This window comes from Malurus melanocephalus, unplaced genomic scaffold, assembly GCF_030028575.1.
Source record: "Malurus melanocephalus ecotype Western Australia unplaced genomic scaffold, MMel_1.1 scaffold_645, whole genome shotgun sequence".
In the NCBI taxonomy this organism is placed as follows: domain Eukaryota; kingdom Metazoa; phylum Chordata; class Aves; order Passeriformes; family Maluridae; genus Malurus; species Malurus melanocephalus.
In genome coordinates, this window is record NW_026623877.1 from 235,151 (window position 1) to 255,032 (window position 19,882).

The following is a 19,882-nucleotide window of genomic DNA, read 5'->3' on the forward strand; positions in this document are numbered from 1 at the left end:
TAGCCATCAGGWTGTTTTTAATTAGAAGCATTAAAAATATCATTGCTGTGAGAAAAATTAGGCGTTTTGGAAAAACACCCATTAATACCATATTTAAAACTAARTCTTTATAAAGACTCTGTTCTTCCAATTCTTTAGACATCTCTATTCACAAGTCCTAAAGAATGATAATTACCCCTGACATGCAGTTTGAGTTGAAAATTGAAAATACAAGACCACAGTGTAGAAACGGTTTAGTAATAAATGGAGAGTTTATAACAAAAATTCTTTTTATAATAAAAAGTTATAGAAGAAATAAAATATTTCAACTGAATTTTCAATGTATTTTCCATAAAGTTTTCTGTAGAGAACCTGCACCTAATTTTATCTCCGAAGACCAGCAATGTTAACCGCTGATTGAGGGCTTATATCAATTAGATCCAAACTTCCCAGATYGCCTAAAAATATCARGCATTAAACTYGATGTCAGSTAATYTAATTACACCAGGAGGAACAGGTTTTTCTRTTTATTTCTTTTGCCTTTTTCATCTCCATTTTTATCCCTCTTAACCAGTGGTTTGGGTCCAGAAAGAGTAAGGACTCACTCTAAAAACTGTCCATGTAATTTCTCAGCTCTAAACAGGAAAATACACTCACAGTATGCATTTTTATCCTCTGCAGGGAGAGTTTGGACCCCATTTGCAACATTTTGACTCCTTTTTTCTCCTGGTGGGCACTGACAAATAGACTTTGATGCCATTGCTCCACAGTGACTGAAGTGTGCAGTTCACTGACCTAAGTTTTGAGGGCAAATTGCACACTGAGGCTCCTGGCTTTTTTTTTTTAACCTGCCAAAATATTATTTCTATTTTTTAATGACCTTATAATGGGTCCAGCATACTCTGTTTCCCATATGGAACAACAATGACAAAATTGGTCTTCTGCTGCACAGCGTGTCTGATGTCAAAGCAGTTAGAGTAACATTTTTTGAGAGCATTAAATACACATTGTATACATTCTTACACGTCTTTAACATAAATAAGAAAGAAATAATTATAACAGTTCAGCTGACCTATGATCARATTATCTGCTGGTGATATCAAATAACTTGCTTTTATTCTTTAGCAAAAGTATTGCTTGACAGARGAGCAGTGATAAAATATTGGAAGAGAAGTAACCGAAAATTCTCTGGCTTTACAAGAAGTAAAAATTGTGCTGTTTTACAAAAATGGATTAAAAAATATATAGCTTGGGAGAAAAAAAACCCCAAATCAGTATGATATTGATATATGCCATTTAAAATTTATCTGATGCACCCCACTTTCCCTCATAAATCAAAAGTGCATAGACAGATCCCAGGGATGAGGAGCAGGTGGTAAAACAGCATAAAAATCTCTTTTCTATACTTCCAYAGAGAGCTAATTTCATGTTGAAAAGAATGGGTCATTTTTACTGCTGGTTTAKCCACATGGCTCCCAGGTACCAATTTTGTGAAGCATTATCCATTTTTACCGTGGGTTATTTGTTTCCTCTGCAAATCTCCTTGAGACTTACGGAACTGACACACATGGATTTTTCCAGCTATGCTTTTGAGTTTATAATGATGATTGGACAGGTTATCTTTGCTTTAATCTGCACAAGACATGGGAGAGAAAGCAGAAATTTTCTCCTCTGTAACATGAAATAATTCTCCAATCCCAGCACCTRAAAGAGACAGGGGCACTGATACCCTGTAAATTGTCCCTGTCCCACATTGCTCTGGGCCAGATGTAACTGCTGAAACCAAACCTGCCAGGCACAGGGAGTCACAAACACAGCTGGAGRTTTTCTACAGAAAAGCTGATAGCTTTGATTCATTTGAGAAATACRAGCTTTGTGCTTGAACACAAAACCTCTTTCCCTTATTAACCTCCATACTTCTCCAGCTTCTGCCCCAATTACATAAAATCATTTGGTTTTTCTTAGTTTTTTAATATCTGCTCTAAATCTYGAGGCATGTGTCCCAAGTCTCTGACCCTAAGTATTTCATATCAAAAACTTAATGATTTCAAGAGCAGCAAGCCATATACCCCTGAGAGCCAAGGGATGGGACTGGGATGTCACAGAGTCACGGGGTCACTGAGACCCTGCACTAAGCAGTGACATAAGGGCCCTCATGTCCCCTGGGGATAGTCCAAACCACAAATTTTAGATGCATTAAGGCTGCCAGTTTTTATACATTTCTATTCATGTGTTTAAAGAAATCACAGGGTGGTTGCTGAAACATTTGCTGGGCTATTGCTGTGCAATCCTGGGACCAGGGGCAGGTCTGAGAGTTAAATTCTTCTCAGTCAAGCAAGGTAGCACTCAATCCTCAAATGTGGGAAATCCACGACAAAAAAAACCCCAAGAGAGAGCAAAGGAAAGCAGGGCAAGGCTGAGCAAGCATTCTGTTTCCATGATCAGTGTGCTCAATCACACAGCAGYGGGGAATGAAATCGCATTCAGGAGGCTGAGTGCGCTGAATAGAAATTCATATCGAGTTCATTCTGCAGTATCAGACATGGTGTGTCACCACTGGAGCTACGTGCAGCCTGATGCCTTATGTTTTTTAATAAAGTTGAGGACAGATTACAAACCTTTGCTTTCAGCCCCAGCAGCGGATGGAAGCTGTTTCCTTTGACATACTGAGTAATCTGCCTTTTTGGAAGTTACAATAAGATAATGTAAAAAGCTTTGAATACCGCATAATATGAAGTGGTAGGGTGTTAAACTGCAGCATCTGAAAGAAAATGCTGTTGGATGGAAAAGAGAAAGGGCACTGGAGCAAAACAGAGCAGCAGAATAAAATCYAAAATGACCATTTGCTACCAGTGGAAAGAGTAAGACTGATGTTTGCTCCTTTAATGATGTTTTCTGGGAAGGTTTTAACATTTTAATACAGTTCTCCTGGTTACWATCTTTATGCTGTAGTGGAAAAAAAAACAAAAACCAAAAAGCAAAGGAAATCCTTCTAAAGCAAGACCTGCTTTTTCCTGGCCATGCTCCTCAGCCACCAGGTCTTTTCCCTTCACCGGTGGCCCAGCCTGGAAAAGCATCAGGGACTCAWCTACTGGCTCAGTGAAGGGAGTGAACAATTTATAATTGTCTCCAGGAAGCTCAGAATTTCACATTGGCATTGGGATAAAGGCAGGAAAGTTGTAGGTGTTGCAGGAATTATGTGACATGGTTACTCACAAAAGTCTTCTAATTCCTGGAGGCACCAAGTATTTTCAGACCTTTGGTATGAGTTCTTTCCCCTCTCTAAAACACACAAAACTTAGAGGCACAGCTCCCTTTTGGGGCATGTGTTCTGTTTTGGGGTTTTCCTTTTTTATCACTGCACATGCTTTAATTCAGTTTCTTAATTTCAGCCAGTGTTGATGCTCTCTTCTTAAGACAGCTTTTGAATACTGCAGATAAAGACTTCTCAGGAGCAGCTTTGAGAAGCTGTTTCAAGATCTTTATCCCCGTGGCTTTAGCATCCTCCCACCGCAAAGCTTTCCAAACACAAACGGTGCATTTTTACGATGTCTCAGAAGAGGCATGTCAGCCTTCAGGGCTGTGATGAGGACACTGCACAGCAGATGTAGGGAGCTAAATCAAACCAGCTGATTGCTGTGCAGTGTCATGGCTGTAAAATCCCCACGAGGAGCAACGTGGAAGGCAGTTGTGTTTGTGCATTCATCATGCATGCCATGACAAATGACACTTTTATGGTTAAATGCACTTGAATGGAAGGTTAGGGTTCATCTCTCCTCTGCCCTAGACTTCATCTATCACCTCAGGTAAAACGAAGAGTCAAACAATACCTTAAACACAGATTTACTTGGTGTTTTCCAGTGTGCAGCAGCARTTCTTCCCAGCCCTGTCTCTTTAGATCACGTACAGCAGGAGATTTGCTTGGAGCTGGGAGCAAGGGGAAGCCTGGAGCCAGCCAGGGACCCTGGAAGCTGCAGAGAGAGCAAAACCAACAGCACACGAAGCAGGGGCTCAGTCCAGCTCCAGGGAGACAGCGTTAGGCTGTCCTTTTCTGGTGCTGAGCACTCCCTGAGTCAGCTCTCAGCTCCTACAAAAAAACAGGCCCTCACACTTTTTCAGAGTTCTATCAGAACTAAGATCTCATCAAGGGCACTGACAGTTCCTGTGCCATTAGACAGAAAACAGATTTTTTTCTCTTGTTTCAGTATATGAGTTTCGAAATACTCATAATCTGTGAGCAGTAAGTACACATACTCTGTTATTCAAGGAGGAGTGCCATGGCCAATAGGTGTGTTAAGGCTAAATTCACTGAAACAGAAGAAAAATTAAACCAAAATGCTTATGTTATTCTTGAAATAAACCCAAAAATAAGATTATTTTATGACACCTWTGAACTTTTATGAAACTTTATGAAATTCCATGAAAATCAGGCAGCGACAAGATGGGCATTTTTGCCAGCTGAGAGAAGTTGTGTCTCCTCTCCATCGTCTCTGAGTGTAATGAAAAACATTTATTGTATTTCTTAGTTGCAGAGGTTTGGTAGTTCCTGATTCAGTCACGTTTATACACCCATCAAAAAAAGAACTGTGTATGTTAAGCACAGGGAGATTTATGGGAATGGTGATATTCCTTGGAGCTGCTCATTTCTCTATGGATAAAATCAATTCTGAATTCAACTGAGTGGGGTTTTTCCCAGCAAGGTGAAAGATCAGGTGAATAATGATTACACAGGGGCTGGGCTCCAATGACACTGTGGGCATGGTGGAAGCTGCAGAATGCAGACACATTGCACATGGTTTGTAGATTGTGAAAAGAGAGTTTTGCTGAGTTTTGTACATTTTACTATGTACACTAAACAAAAGGATTTATTTAATAGGCTAGTGGGGATACTTCAAATGAACAGTACTGTGCCTTGAAAGTGCTATCCTTGCCTACTTCAACAGATCAATACTCTGCTCTCTTCCTTGTAGCTCCCATCCTAGAGACATTTTAGAGGCCTGGTGTGGTCATTCTGCACACACAACTGTCAGCAGGTTTTGCTGCTTTCCTTCCAACAGTTAACCAAATGCCACATTTCTCCACTGGTAATAGCAGCTACAGTTTGGCATTTTGAGTAGGAATCAGAAAGAGACAAAAATCACACTCAGGGAAAGCACAGCACTGTCTTCATCTAGCAGTACTTACTATAATAATAATAATAATAATAATAATAATAATAATAATAATAATAATAATAATAATAATAATAATAATACTAATAATAATAATAATAAATGGAGATATAATTTAGACAAAAAAAATAGACATTTGCTACAAAAGGTTGTAAGAAACAATCTGGCCATCCATTATCCACATCATGAACAGCTTACAGGAGGAAAAATTTCTGAATCAGTATTTCCCATGTTCATTTCTCTSCTGAATTCTCTTAGTAGTGTACCAAAAAAATGCTGGGTGGCTCACTCCCCTCCTCAGCATGTTTCCTCAGCATATTCTTTTTTTGTTTGTTTGTTTTTTTGCTTGGTTTGGGTTTTCCCCTCGCTAATTTCTTTCTTTATATCTGTTTCTATCCTCTTTCAGTCCTCATACTCAGTCTCCTCCCTTGCACATTTATTTTCTTGATGGCAGTTCTCTTACTCCCTTTCCCAATATATTTTCCCAGGTATTTCCTCCTCTCCCGAGTTTTTTCAGAGGTGCTGGAGATGTAGACAGTGCTTCTAAAGCTGCTGAGCTGCTCATTGCTAGGAACAGGATGAAAAAAGGCTGAAGAGAGCAGGAGCAGCTGCCTGGAATGTGAACCTCTCAGCTGCTCCTTCATCAGCTTTTTCTCCAGGAGAGGGCCCTGGGGTGAGGGAGAGTGGGGAATTCACGGGGAAGGTGGCAAAGATGTGAAAAACTCAGACCTTGATCCAAAAGCTTTTCACAGACATAAATTGTGAAATGATCTCCGGGTAAAATGAGGCASTAGTTGACAGGTTTGGGAATTTGGAGCATTTGGAATGTATTTCAGACATGCTGCTCTTCAGGCTGATTGTTTCACATTTTTCACCCAGAGATGAATGTTATTTGATGCACTGAGCTATCATCCAGRGGCTTGGGGGCTTTGGAGTGACAACTGCCCATTATGAACATCAGCTGTGATTCTCCCCAATTATGCTAAGAGATGTTAAGCCATAAGAGAGCCCTAAAGAAACAAATCTTGCCAGGTTTGTAGGGGATTGTATCATTCAGAGGCTGCGATGGGCACCAGCTGGATCAGCCATCATGCAGTGAAGCTCCCATGATCCAGGATTGATCAGCCAGAGCTCAGGAAACCCCTGCAAAGCAAAATTTGCCAACCAGCTCCTCTTGAGCTCATCAGTATCTCTGAGGCTTTAGGAGTTATCCAGCTTTAGCAAAAATGCAAAGCTATTAATAGAAATCTCCCCATGGAAATTCTTTGTATTGATTCGATTTCCTTATCCAATAGCTTTACAGAATCTGGAGAAGAGCAGGAATATCTTGATCAAAATCTTGTATTTTTCAGAACAGAAAAGATGCCAAATGTAGGAAAACGTTTGTCCATTAAGGCTAATAAAAGAGCCAAAAAAAAAAAATCAGTATTTCATTGGCCTTCAAAGCTTTTGGAAAAGCCATTCCTGTGGCCAGAGACAAGCAGTGCAAATGTGCAAGTGTGTTCTGGTGTTAAAAACCACCAGTGGCCCTCAGACCATGAGATCCCCATCCACTGGCTRCTGACAACTCTGTGCTGACAGGCTGTTACAGCATTGGATGAAGAAAAATAGTCTTTTTTCTCAAAAAAAAAAAAAAAAATCTGAAAAAAAAGTACACGGTTTGCAGTGAAAYGGTTAATTTTTGTGAGTTTCACTGCATGTTCATTATGAGGCAATTCAACTGGGAATTTAATAGGATTATTTTTGACTGGCTGAGGTTAATGGCATTACCTGTTTGGCTTTTATAAAATCTCCATAATTTAGCAATATTTATCTAAGTCACCATAAAAGTATAGAAATTGATAGTAAAATTACAGACAGCTGGGTACAGGAGGAAATGAAACAAATTAAACCAAACCCATGCTCTTAGGAAAACACAAATGCCAAATTAAGTACRTTAGGCTAACAGTTTAAATAATCCAATTTAACACTAATAAAGGTATTTTAGACCCGAGTTCTGCTTGATTTGATTCTGTGTGAGTGTGCAGAGGAAAACATCCGTGGAGAGGCAGAGCCTGGGCCCCACAGGGACACCCAGGGAATGGGCAGCCTGCACCTCTGCAACTTTCCATACTCATTTCAGTCGTTCCTAACAGCTTTTCACTAAAGGACAAAGGCACTGTTTTTGTGCATTCAAAGTTTTTGCTTATTATTTCCCCCTCCATCTCCTTTGGATATGGGCAAGCCAATAGAATAAACTACTTACAGGTTTTACATAGTGATGCCACTTTGTGAATTTTATTCAGTGGCTGTTCAGACAATGTACAATGCATATAAATCTTCCATTCCCACAGGCAGAATGGAAAGAAAAGGAAATTTCTTTTCAAGGTTTGATAGCTTTGTTTCACAGGACAGTACACATGTACAGTACGTGGCCAGGAAACGAAAGTCAGAGAATGGCATACATCAAAAAATGTCAAGTTATTCAAAAAACCAAAATAACTGAATGTGACTATCACCCACAAAGGATGATGATGCTGTAACTTTCACATAAGATGCAATTCCCAAAGATCTCTTATTCTTCTTATCACCTGTAAATGTTTTATGCCTTTTTCTGTATTTTCTTGTAGCTATTACACTCGTCATCTCGGGCTGTTTGCATCCAAAATGAGTCCCTGAGATTTTATAGATATGAAAGATCTGTTTGGATCTGTGCTAGAAGAATGCCCTCATAGGAAGGTCTCCAAGGAAAGGAAGYTTCATACAGAAAAGATGCTTTATCCAAAGGCCTACAAGGATTGTCAGTGTGTGAAACCATTCCAGTATCGCCCTTTGTACCAGTAATTTCACAGAGATCAGTAGATTTAGCCACTCAAATTATGTTCATGAAGAAGCTTTTCCTATAACCACCTCTGATTCAGAGCCTTGTGAGTCCAGGCCTCCTGAAGACTTTTGACAGATTTACAACAGAGAAAAGTTGTATGTGTTGACTTGCTGGGGAAAAAAAACCCCAAACAAACACATTTATTTATATTTCTGCATAAATATTAATAAAAATATGATCATATTTAACTAGAACGATGACACATGGAGAATTCTTAGGGTACAATGCCACAAGGAAAAGAGTAGTGATACTTACTTGTAGGGAAATTTTTTATTTCCTGTCACAGGATTGTACCTTMAGGGGTCACTCTATGGAAGAACTCCTGGAGAAAAAAGATGAACTTTTCCTTATTTAGGCCAAATTGAAGAAAAATATGTTAAAAATTAGGCTAAATTTAAGATTAAGGAAAGAATCTTGTTATTTATAAATAATTCTTTTAATAATGGCTTTATGAAGATATTTTATGTATTTCATGATTTTGAAGAAGGAATAGAAATACAGTCCTGTCCCTAGAGTTGTGCCTGGGAAGATATTGCCTCTGTGCTGGCAATTGCTCCTGAGTTGGATCTGTGGGGCTTGCCTGGCTAGTGCCAAGCTGGAAAACCATCTTTGCTTCTCTTCCCACTGGAAYTGGAGCAGCGAGGAGGAAGGGTAAAGCCAGGAAAGCTGATGCCAGCAAGACAGGTCTCATTAAGTTCAAATGGGTCCTGGGAGATAGAAAATATTCTCCTCAACCAGACAAAGGGATGATGGAAAGTACAGAGAGTGAAATGCAAAGCCAGGAAAGAGAGAAGAATGCCGTGTTAACATTCTGGTCCACACTGGCCTTTTGGTTTCCAGCAGCAAGCAGCACATGGAATTGGGCCCCTTCCAGATGAAGTTAAAGCAAAGGTGTGCTCTGGTTGCTCCCCCCAGGACCAGGCTGGAAGTTGCCCAAAGCAGAATCTCCTAAAATGTGCAGAGGGTGGATTCCAACCATGGCAGCTCCTGTTCTCCTCAGAGCTGCCCCTGGGGGCTGCACTCACTGGCTGAATCAGCACATCCCWGGGACCAGCACTGCTCGGGATCCTTGGCAGAACAGCCAAGGACGACAGAATGGCACTTTGCTGACTAAGAAACCTGGAAGGGTAATGTCTGGTGAAGCATCAAAATAACAACACCAAGGCTGGATCCCTCTTCAGCCTGGGGAAAAGAATAAAATGTGGTAGAGGAACTGGAGTGAAAGCAAAGAGCTGGTGACCTGGCACAAAGGTGAGGAGGGAGAGGGAGGCTGAAACAAAAAACAACTCAGACATTGTAGTGTGAAACTCTGCTTGTGTTTCACATCATAACAGGTGTTTTATCAAACTCTTCCTTTGATGCCAAAGCAAAATATCATCTCTCTCCATGAGCTCTTGCCCTATAATGGGGTCTGTTTAAAGTATTTTTGAAATAATGCTGAAAATGCTTGAAGTTTCTMTGCAACTAAATTAAAGCTTAGGAAGTTAGACTCGTGGTCTATTAGAATTCTATTTAGCATGCACATTTCATCATAGATGTTTTAATAAAAGGGCTTTCCATGCCATTATCTAATGGTTTGCTTTTTTCAGTCATGATAGGTCCCAGGTTTGTGACGTGCTCCTGAGAGTTAAACAGAAAATAAATATTCCAGTTCTTACCTGCTGCCCTGCCCATTTGAGTTGAAAGCAGTAAATAGTCATCAATGAATCTGATTTGRTTTGCATTGCTGAAAAAGTAAATCCTGTAAGAGAGGAAACTATGCATGAAGATGTGCTGCTTTCTTTTTGTTCAGTGTTTTTCCATATTGRATGAGGATATCCTGTGCCACAATTGTGTTCCTCCATTTCTCTGTTCCCTGTATTTTCATCCTAAAAGTGCTAAAGTAATGAAGGCAATAAAAGAGAACACCGTGGTTCCTCACTCTCTACACTACTGCTGGTAGTAGTGCAAATAGAAAAGATTCCTTCATATAACCAAGATATTTTCTGAAAAGTTCCTAAAAATCAAGAGTTCTGCTTCCAAGAGCAACTGAACTCACATGTTGTTCCCATGACCAGTCTTTACAGACTCCCAGACTGGCAGATTTCTAGCAAGAACTGGATAACAAWTTGCACAGCCAGATTTCAGATTCTTTTTTCACATACTTTCATCTCGTTGATTTTCACTCCCTCCCCTTTCCCCACACTAAAACAGATTTTCTCCTCACAGTCCCAGGTGTTTGAGACCTTGCACACTCCTCAGCTGCTGCCTGATGCAAGTTTAGGAATGAGAGCAGTCAGAAAGGCTCTCCTCCTGTCAGGAGGATTCAGGATTGGAGACCCTCAGTGCAGGACATCTGAATATGTTTGTGTCTGAATCAGAACCCAGGCTTAATTACTTCTTCTAAAAAGAAATAACATAGAAAGTATTATACAATAAAATAAAAACCAAAAACTTACCAAAAATATAAAGGCAATATTTATGTGACTCATCATCCCAAAACTATATGAATGCTGTGCCCACCAGAACCCTAGAAAAATCAAGAAAAATAATATCATTTGTGCTTGTTTACCAAACAGTTTAAATTTATCCAGTTACAGGGATTYTTTCATAAAGAGCACATTAAGGGAGAAGCACATTCACCGTGCGCTGTTGCAACATTCACACTAATAGGGCAAAGGAAGCTACAGTAAATTGATTAGGGAATTCACCATTCAGTGCTTCCCTCAAGTGTGGCATCCATCTTTTACTGATTAATAATGAAGCATTAATGAAAATGTTTCTGTGTCTCCATGCTCCCACCAATTAAATGTGGTGCAGAAAAAAAAAAAATACAGCCTTTGGAAATTTTTATTTGTCTCACTTGCCAGACAAGCAGTAGAGTAATTCTTTACTGGGAATATTGGTAAAACAAGATSTGCATTTAGGGGTTTCAGACTGGTAAAGATGGATTCTTAAGCTGACATTTAAGAATCACCGACTCTCAAATACCACATTAGCAATCAAGAAATCAACAATGTTTAGAAGAAATATAATTAGCTCAGCATGCTCTGCTTGAAACCAATGCTGTAGCTATCAGCTGCACCAAGTGCCAGGAGAAAAGAAATGGGGAATTTGTTTTCTGTTGAAATACGTTATATTCTACTTTATTAAAGCCATGAGAGCTTGAGACATTAATATTTCTGAGAAACTGCTGGAGCCATCTTAGATCAGGGTGGATTTTTCTCCATTAACTGAGCAAATTCTGGGAAAGCAATCTGTCTTCCTTTTGCCTGGTCTGTACTAAATGCATTGCCGTGACACTGGGCGAGACAGCCGGGCAGGATGCATGCGAGATTATTATTATGTTTTCATTTCATTATGTATAGAAGTTACCGAGATTGTGTTTGAGACTTAATTGCATTAGGCTTTATCTAAATTGACCTTTCTATTGTAGACTTAAGTGGGGAGGATGTCAAGCAAACAGACCACGAAAGGCAGCTCTTCTGGGTGCAGATGGCAGAGCTTACAGGTAGGGAGGGAGSAGCAATTGGAATCAAAACAGTCAATATTTACTCAAAGCTGTAATTCAGCCGCTGCTTTGAAACTTACTGGAGTGTGTGGTGGTCAGAGAGCACTGCAGGATTGAAAGCTGCCACCCTTCCCAGATTTCTTAGCAAAGAAGGTATGGATTAAATCCTAAATGTATTTGGGAATTGAACTGTACACTCAAAGTTGATCGCTCCTGTACGTAATGCAGGATGACCATTAGCTCCTACTGTAGCTCTTCTCCAAGCAAAAAGGGGCTTTAAGTTCCTCACTGTCTGCCACTTTAGCACTTTTCACAAGTATCTTCAGTRCATTTGGAATTGGAGAGAGCTGAAGCATGAAATCACACTTCCTTAACTTGCTCAGTGCCAACACCACACTTTTCTCAGCAGGGAATAAGAAGGAAGTAACACCCTCCATGGCCATGGACCTCGCCAGCTCTAAAGGTTCTGTCCCTGCAGAAATTACAGCCTGCAGTCACCCAGGGGAAGCAGCTCCCCATCGCTGGCTGACAAAGACCCACTTCAGCCAACAGGTACTGACAGAGTGAGAAGTCTGCTGATAAAAATTTCATGGGACCAGAGAYTGACAAAGAGTTTTTCTAAAACAGGCAAGAAATTTGAAAAGTGTTGGGTTGGAGAAGAGTGTCAGAAACAGGAAATGTGCATTTTGAGGAGGAGGGCAGGGACAGAAGTTGCAGTGAGTGTTGTGATGCTCACAGACTGAGAGCAGTGTTCTAGGTGCCCCAGTCAGATAAATAGCAATGCATTMGTTTTAAAACTGCCCTGAAATGTCACCTTCATCTCCATTGATCTCTATTACCAAACAGGTCCTTCACTGTCACTTGTGACAAAAGGCATTAGTCAATGAAAAGCTCTAAATAACTTGAGGAAGACAAGAAAGCTCTTCTCTCTTCACCATACAAAATAACATTAGAAAAAAAAGCTGAGAAAGTAGGGCACTGAAAAAAGGCATCTTGTACTGAAACTAAAAATTGAAATATTCTATTCTAATCCTGTCACATTTATCAAAAATATTTGGTGGTAGGGTTATTTTTTATTCCTCTAGAAAGGATGTTTCTGTCAATGAGGAAATAGCCTAGTGAAATGTTCTTAATATTTAATCCCCACACTACRGCAAGTGCTACACCAACCAGGACAGCAGGTACCACAAATCTGCTGCAAGGCTGAAAGTTACCCAAGGTGTCCCAAGGCTGAAGCTGCATTTGAAACAMTGAGAAAGAACTGGTGGCTGAAAAATACTTCAGATTTTTCACACTGTGTGTCCTCTACCCCTTCTTACTGAAACACAAGCACCTGGCACCCTGGCACCTCTCCTGCTGCAGGACAAGATCTTCCCTGGCTCCGTGGCCAGCAGATTTGCTGTTCCTCTGTGTGCCCAAGAACTCACTCTTTTTTAGAATAAGTTGCTCCCTGCCTTGTGCCTCCAGCTGGATGTGCTCTCCCACCTCAAACCCAAGTRTGCATCCACCATCCATAGAACAGACAAAACTTGTCTTTTGGGTGAGATCAGGTCAAAAGCTTGCTTCAAAATCACACCCTGGAGCTCTGAGCTTTGGAAATGTAYTGGTAGTGTTTAAGCACAGCAGCTTATGGTGGGGGAAGAGGGCACTGTTTAAGTTTATCCAAATTTCAAAGTCAGTGCTCTGTTTCCCTGCCCTAATAGTCTATTGCAATATTTGTCCCCTGAGCAGCAGACTTTGTGCTAAAGATGGGCAGTTTTGCTGCCTTTACTTGGTGCCCAGCCCAACAAACATTGTCAGGGTGAGCCAGTRGTGGTGTCCAAGCACTTGTGTCCATCTGCCTGCAGCCAGCCCTTCCTGAGCTGTGAMCTGCCTGCCTGTCATTGTGCACACCATGCCACTGTTTGGGCGATATATAACGTGAAAATTTGGTTTTAGCAGAGCCCTTGTCTGTGAGGAATAAAACAGGTGGGTTTAGGTTATGATTTGGAAAGCTGGTTGTGGCAATTCCTATGATCAGTTTGGACAGGCACAACTACATAGGAAAAAGAAAACCAACCCAACCAAACCAAAAAAAAAAAACCCCACACCCAGTTTTGGGGACATTTTTTTCATTGTTTCAGGTCTGTGTGATGAGCTGAGAGCAATGGCCCTGCCGTAACCACGAACACATCCAAAAACTGCCATCACATCCGTGTCTCAGAGCTCAGTGTTTCAGAAGCTGTCACCAGAGAGGAGTTTCCAGAGAAATTATGTTTCTCCGTYCTTCCCCTAAATCTCATCTGAAGGCAGGTGAAGGTGGCTGTAAATCGCTGGGGGTGTCTGGTCACAGGAACATCTCCCCAGAGCTGAAGGCTGAGGGGCAGTTCACAGCCCCAGGACTGATCTGCTCTGCTGACACATCCACAGCAGAGAAGAGGAAGGGAGGCAGCAGGAAGATGTTCTGAAGGAGGATGTGCATGAGCTGCCCCCACAGAGCCCAGCAGGATGCAAAAGGCAACTCCCTGAGGTCTCCCCAGAGTCACCACCCTGCCCTACAGCTTTTCTTAGATCACTCCTGTGCCCCTGTACTCTGCAGCACAAGTGTTGAACTACAGCTTTTGTTCCTTGTTTTCCATAAATATTGCAGTAATTAGYCGAAGTTAATTACAGTTATCATGAAATAACAAGCATTAATCAGATTCTAGTAGCAGCTGTATTTTGCTCTTTTGAAAGCAAGAAAGTATTTCAAAACTATTTCATTAAAAGCATAAAATTATTTTAGAATCAAAGCAAAAAGTGTTCTATATATAGAGCGGCATTATCCCAGTGCACACAAACACCTCAAAATAATAATAAAAAGGCCATCCTGATAGGATGATGTTGCATTAAAAACCTTTTATGGGGACAAAATCTAAAGGCGCATTTATCTGGACAGGGCACTGGATGTAAAAGAGACACAGAGAACACCACAAAATACAAGTTTCCTCATCTCTTCTATTTAGGCTGCTGACATGTACTTTCTGTAGAGATGCCCATCTAATTACAGAATCATAAAGTTCTTTAAATGTGCATAAATTGCTCTAATTCACACATCGGTTCCTCCTTTGCACTGCAAGAAACATGTCAGTGCAATGCAGATCAAGCCCTTTATAGATAAAAAGCAGTTTGCTTTTGAGATCCTCTGCTCATTAGCTTTCCATTTTCCCTCCTCCTCCTCGTGTAACGTGGGATCCATCTGGGATCAGACATAAAAGCTCACAAGTGTTGTGGGAGGTTCCCACCTGCAGCCCCTGAGGCCAATGGGCAGGACAAGGTGTCTCCAAGGGGTTTTAGTGCACATGACCACGCTCGGCAGGGTTTGCTGCCTTTCTCCTGCACARCTTCGGGGTTCTGCACCCCTGGCAYTCTCCTGGRAGGCTTTTGTATGCAGGAAACCRCAGATGTGTGAATGAGTCCYGCTTTAGGCTSAAATCAAGACASTGCAAACTGCAYAGCACGTGGAGCATCAGCTATTCACTGTTATTCACRAGAATTAGGATTTAGATCCCATTTTTGCCTTCTAAAACAGATGATCTGATCTTAAAAGATCACCCCTTGTCAGCTGAAGGTGCTGTCGTTACAATAGGATGATTGCTGGTTGTGATTAGGAAATGTCCTGACAGGGCAGCAGCTCCAGAGAGCTGTGTAATGTCAGCTGCATCACAGTAGTGGGAACACGTGTTTGCTGGACCCTACAAATCACCATAACTGGAAACAGAARTGCCCCACAGTACAAACCCCACCAACACAGCCAGACCTCTCAGTGCGGGCACACAGGGCAGTCCCATCCCTCTGCCTGTGCCCAGGACTGCAGAWGCATTTTAACAGCTCCTCACTGCCCTCCAAGCTGAAATGCCCCATAAAATGTGTCAAGGCAGGGTGGCAGTGCTTTACGGACAGGCACGATGCCACGGGAGTTACAGCTTTGTATAACTCCAGAGCTGTAAAACACCTCACACGGATTGCTGTTTTAACACCGCTACTTCTGACTCTCCTCCTGCCTTTGAAACCAACCCTGCTGCTTTCCAGAGCCTCTCAGGAGAAGCACCCAAGCTGTAACATATTTCATAAGTGCAGAGATATTAAAATGTGAAGGAYCAAGTCTCCTCTTATCCCAGATGAAGAAACTTCCTGCGATTCTTCACTACAATGACAYAGAAAGAGCAATACTTATCATTACCAGACGAATACCTTGGAGCAACATAAGTAATATAAACTCCCTTCTCCCCCTTCCAAGTTGGAAGTTAAAGTTTAAATCACACTTTAGGAGCTGATATAATATATTGATTCCTCCAGGCCACACACTTGTGTTAATAGTTTTCCATTTCTAACTCCTGACACACTGTGGAGAGTACTTTGCACCGGTTATTTCCTCCCTTTCTTGACAAATAAGGCCACCCCTGAAAGAGAAGTTTGAGACACAGTCCTGTCTTCCCCAAATCCAGTTAGAAGTTTCTGTATGTTCTTCTTAATGGATAYTAAACACCACAAATGCTCGCTGGGGACAGGTGGCTTTGGCAAGTAACAGAAAGCTCATGCCACAAAATGCACACAGAGCTGGGGGGTTGGGATCTTTAAGKTCCYTTCCAACCCAARCCATTCCATGATTTCATGATCCCATTTAGAGAGCACAGTGCCAGGGAACCTGCCTCCATCCTGTCACCTTTACACAGGGAAAGGAAAGGGGACRTTGAATATCTCTGRCTTCAAGGCAARGAGARAAGGGTGTACAYACAYATATATATACACACACATATACCCATCCTATATACACACACTAACAGCCTCCTCCACACTGTGTTCCCCTCTCTCTCTGCCACAAACAGACCCCTGCCTTCCTGCATTTCCATCCCAGAACACTTGATCCAGGGCCCAGTGTAAAATCCTGAGAGCCTGAAAAGTTTAGACAAGWGCAATGGTGAGGGCGAGATGCTAAAGGAGAATGACCCAAAAATACACCTGCCTTCTGATGCAAGTCCCACTGCCTCCTGTTTTTCTTGGATGACTCCCCATGCAAATTCGCACGAGCGAAGCCTKATTTAGCAATAAGATAAATCACAATTGTCACTGCAGAAAACAAAATGGTTGATAATGGTAACCCCTCTGAATTCTAAAAATAGTGCCCAGGACTTTGATTATAAAATGTGCTGTGGTAGGTAAGCAGAGAAATGGAATAGATCCTTGGATGAATGAATGATGACAACCTTTAAAAGAGAAAAAACAAAGAATGAAGTGAAAATCAAGGTTAGTTTTGGAGCTTGCTGTGCATGGGAACATTAACCTACTTTGAACAAAGTTTGCTAACCAAGGAGCAGAGAAAGCAAGCAGGGCACGCTAAAGGGAGCTGCACGTAACTCCTTTCTTCAGAGCTGCAAGGACTAAACACATGGAGAAAAACCCAGCTGAGAATCTGGCTGCCATCCAAAAGTTTAAAGCCTTTGAAAGAATCCTGAGGTGAAAATGAAGGTACTTAACATTTTGGTATTTCCCCATCTGTTTGGGAAAAAAGGAAAGGGCTGACTTTAATTATATTTTGTGCCCAAAATTTGAGAAGCTTTATGTGTGTGTGAATTTTGGTACTGGTGACTGTAAAAATCTCCCCCAGGTTGTTTGCAGGGGCTCACATCCCAGCTTGTCTCTGTGATGAGATATGAAAAATAATTACTTATTGAAATGTGTAATCCCTGCTAAGAATGGCACTGCTGACATTTCCATCTCCTTCTGAGCACTACTGACATTTCCTAACTATTGCAAGGGATAAATAAGTATGGACCCCAAAACATGTTGAACATTTTTATCGTGACAAAAGAAAGCGTTGGACTGTAAGGTGGAAAACAGCTTTTAAGGCATCATTTCCCTGGAAAAATTGCTTTTTTCTATGGATTTTTTTACAACTCTGTAATAAATGCTTAAAAAAAAGGCCTTTCTAAGTGCATATGAAAAAAGCCTTATATTCCTCTTTAGCACAACTCCATTGACTTTTCACTYGTAGTTTGCCTCTTCATGCTAATTATCATATGCCCTTTAATTATGGGAACAAGTTCTTGCAGGGGATGCAATTAAASATGTAAAAGATCCTTCCACCCAGGTTTCCTTTTTCCCTCATGGAATTTCGAAGTTTCCAGCATTTGATTTTTAAGAAAGCTTTTAAGTCTGAATGTGTGGCACCACAGTTTACAGAGCAGGAGTCTCTCTCATATCCCAAAGAGCAGCTGATGAATTTCAAAGGSTCCTTTCCGAATAAACATCTAAAACTCTGGATGGTTTTCGAGCTGCTGTCTCTGGAAAGCAGAGAGCTGTGTGTGCAGACACAAATTGTGTCACAGCTGCCCAGCTGCTGAGTCTCAGGCTGCTGATTTTGGACAGGTCATCAGGATTCCTGTAAGGAATTTTAATATTTCTGTTTCAGAAAACTTTGATGTTTGCAGAACCAGAGAAGACAGAGCACCTCCTGGCTTTTACCAAGCAATTCTAAAGCCCCWGAAAGGCTTGCTTTTGGTTCAGTCAGATATAAATGCTGATTGCTTTTTATTTAACCCACTCAACTGAAAGCACACCCAAATATTCTGCACTAAAGCTTTGTCTCTGCTTGAAGCCTGCTGGAAGATGACATTTCTATTTAGTGCATAGGCATTTTAAAGAAGTGCAATGAAAAGGAACAAAACAAAATTTTGTGCTCTTTGTAAAAACTCTGTCCTTATCATTTTAGAGCAAGCTTTAAGAAGGAATACAGTAWGGGTTGAGAAGGAATGATGGACCAGAAATTATTCTGTGTCTGTGTGGGAGGAATCAGTATCATTGCCTGGATGGTGGCTGAAATAAATGCAAAGGGAGCCCAACAAACTGGGCAGTGCCCAGCATTTGATGACACATTTTATGGGAGGATGTGTGAGAAAAGGTTCCTTGGGACTCACTTTCTGCCTGGGGTTAAACCACAATAGTGAGCTCTTGTTTTTCTCTTTATAACGTGACTGAGATACCAGAGGCATTCACTTTTTCAGGAGTTTTCAGATCATCTGCTGGAAAGGTGCTTTTTGGAGGTGGTGTCCACCCTGCTCTGCCCAGCTCTCAGTAAAACACTCCCTCACTGCAATAACTGCATGTTTGACAGAGGGATTATTCTTAGAGAGAACACAAAAACTCCTCATGAATGTCAAATGAGCAGCACTGTGGTGCCTTCAGCAAACAGCCATTCAACCACTGTGAAGAACAATCCGGAATAATGGTGTTTGTGAAATCACTTGTCCAGGATATGGGGAGTTACTCAGAGAGTCAGACTTTCCCTGGGAACTAAGTTTAACTCCACTTAAAAGTTTYCATCTTTAATTGCTACCTCAGGGGTAAATGGTGCCCTGACTTGGGAGAGCACTGCAGGCACCAAAAGCAGATCTGAACAGAAATTTTAAACACTTGAGGGTTTCTTTTTTCCTCTTTTCAGAATGGACCTCTCTATTGAATTTGAATATCTTTCAGGAGATAGAAAAAAATAAAAYATTAATTTGTGGTGACTCTTTTAAAATAATGTTTAACAAAAAAAAAAAGTTAAATGAGGGGAGAAGATGAGYATGCTTTTGAAATGTTTAAAGGAAAACTCTTTTTCAAACACAACTGAATAGGAAGAGAAACAACAGGGAGGCAGGAAGAGATAAGGACAAAGGCTCTACTCTGTTCAGTTTTTGTGCGAGGTTGTAATTATTCTGTTGTGTGTGGGAAGAACAATGGGGCACAGAGGAACCACACAGATAAATCCTGCAATTCTGCTGGGTGCAGGGAGAGGCTGCTGCAGCCAGCCTGGGCTGCTGGGGAGCACCTTTGCAGGGCTGCACAAGTTCATCACCCCAGCTTTCCTACAAGGCTACACCAAGGAGCAAACCAGGAGCTGTGCCCTGCTGGAGCTGCCCCAATAAAAGGGTGTTCAGGGCTTGCAGTGCAGATCAGGAGCTCGAGGTCAGGGGGAAACTGCAGCACAGACACCTCCTGAGTGCTCAGGGGCCAAGGATAGAGGTGGGCTCAAAGCCAGCATTCCCATTTTGGTGTGAYCTCCAGCTGATATTTTAAAGGAAAATGACTTCTGACCTCACCAGAGGAGAACTCAAATTCAAATCACACAAAGCTGAGTTCACCCACTGAGGTCACACAGATCTGACACTTCTCCTTCCTTGGCCTTGACAATTCATCCCTTGGCCTTGACAATGGATCTGTCTCTGCTCAGCCTTCTGGGAACACTTTGCTCCTTCCCTGCTCCACACAAGATGGGGATTGCAGCCAGTGGTTTCTCCCTGAGCAGCTGTCCTAGTGTAGCTGAGTATTTGTATTCCTATCATCTGCTTATGTTAAAGGAAAGGTAAACAACTCTTC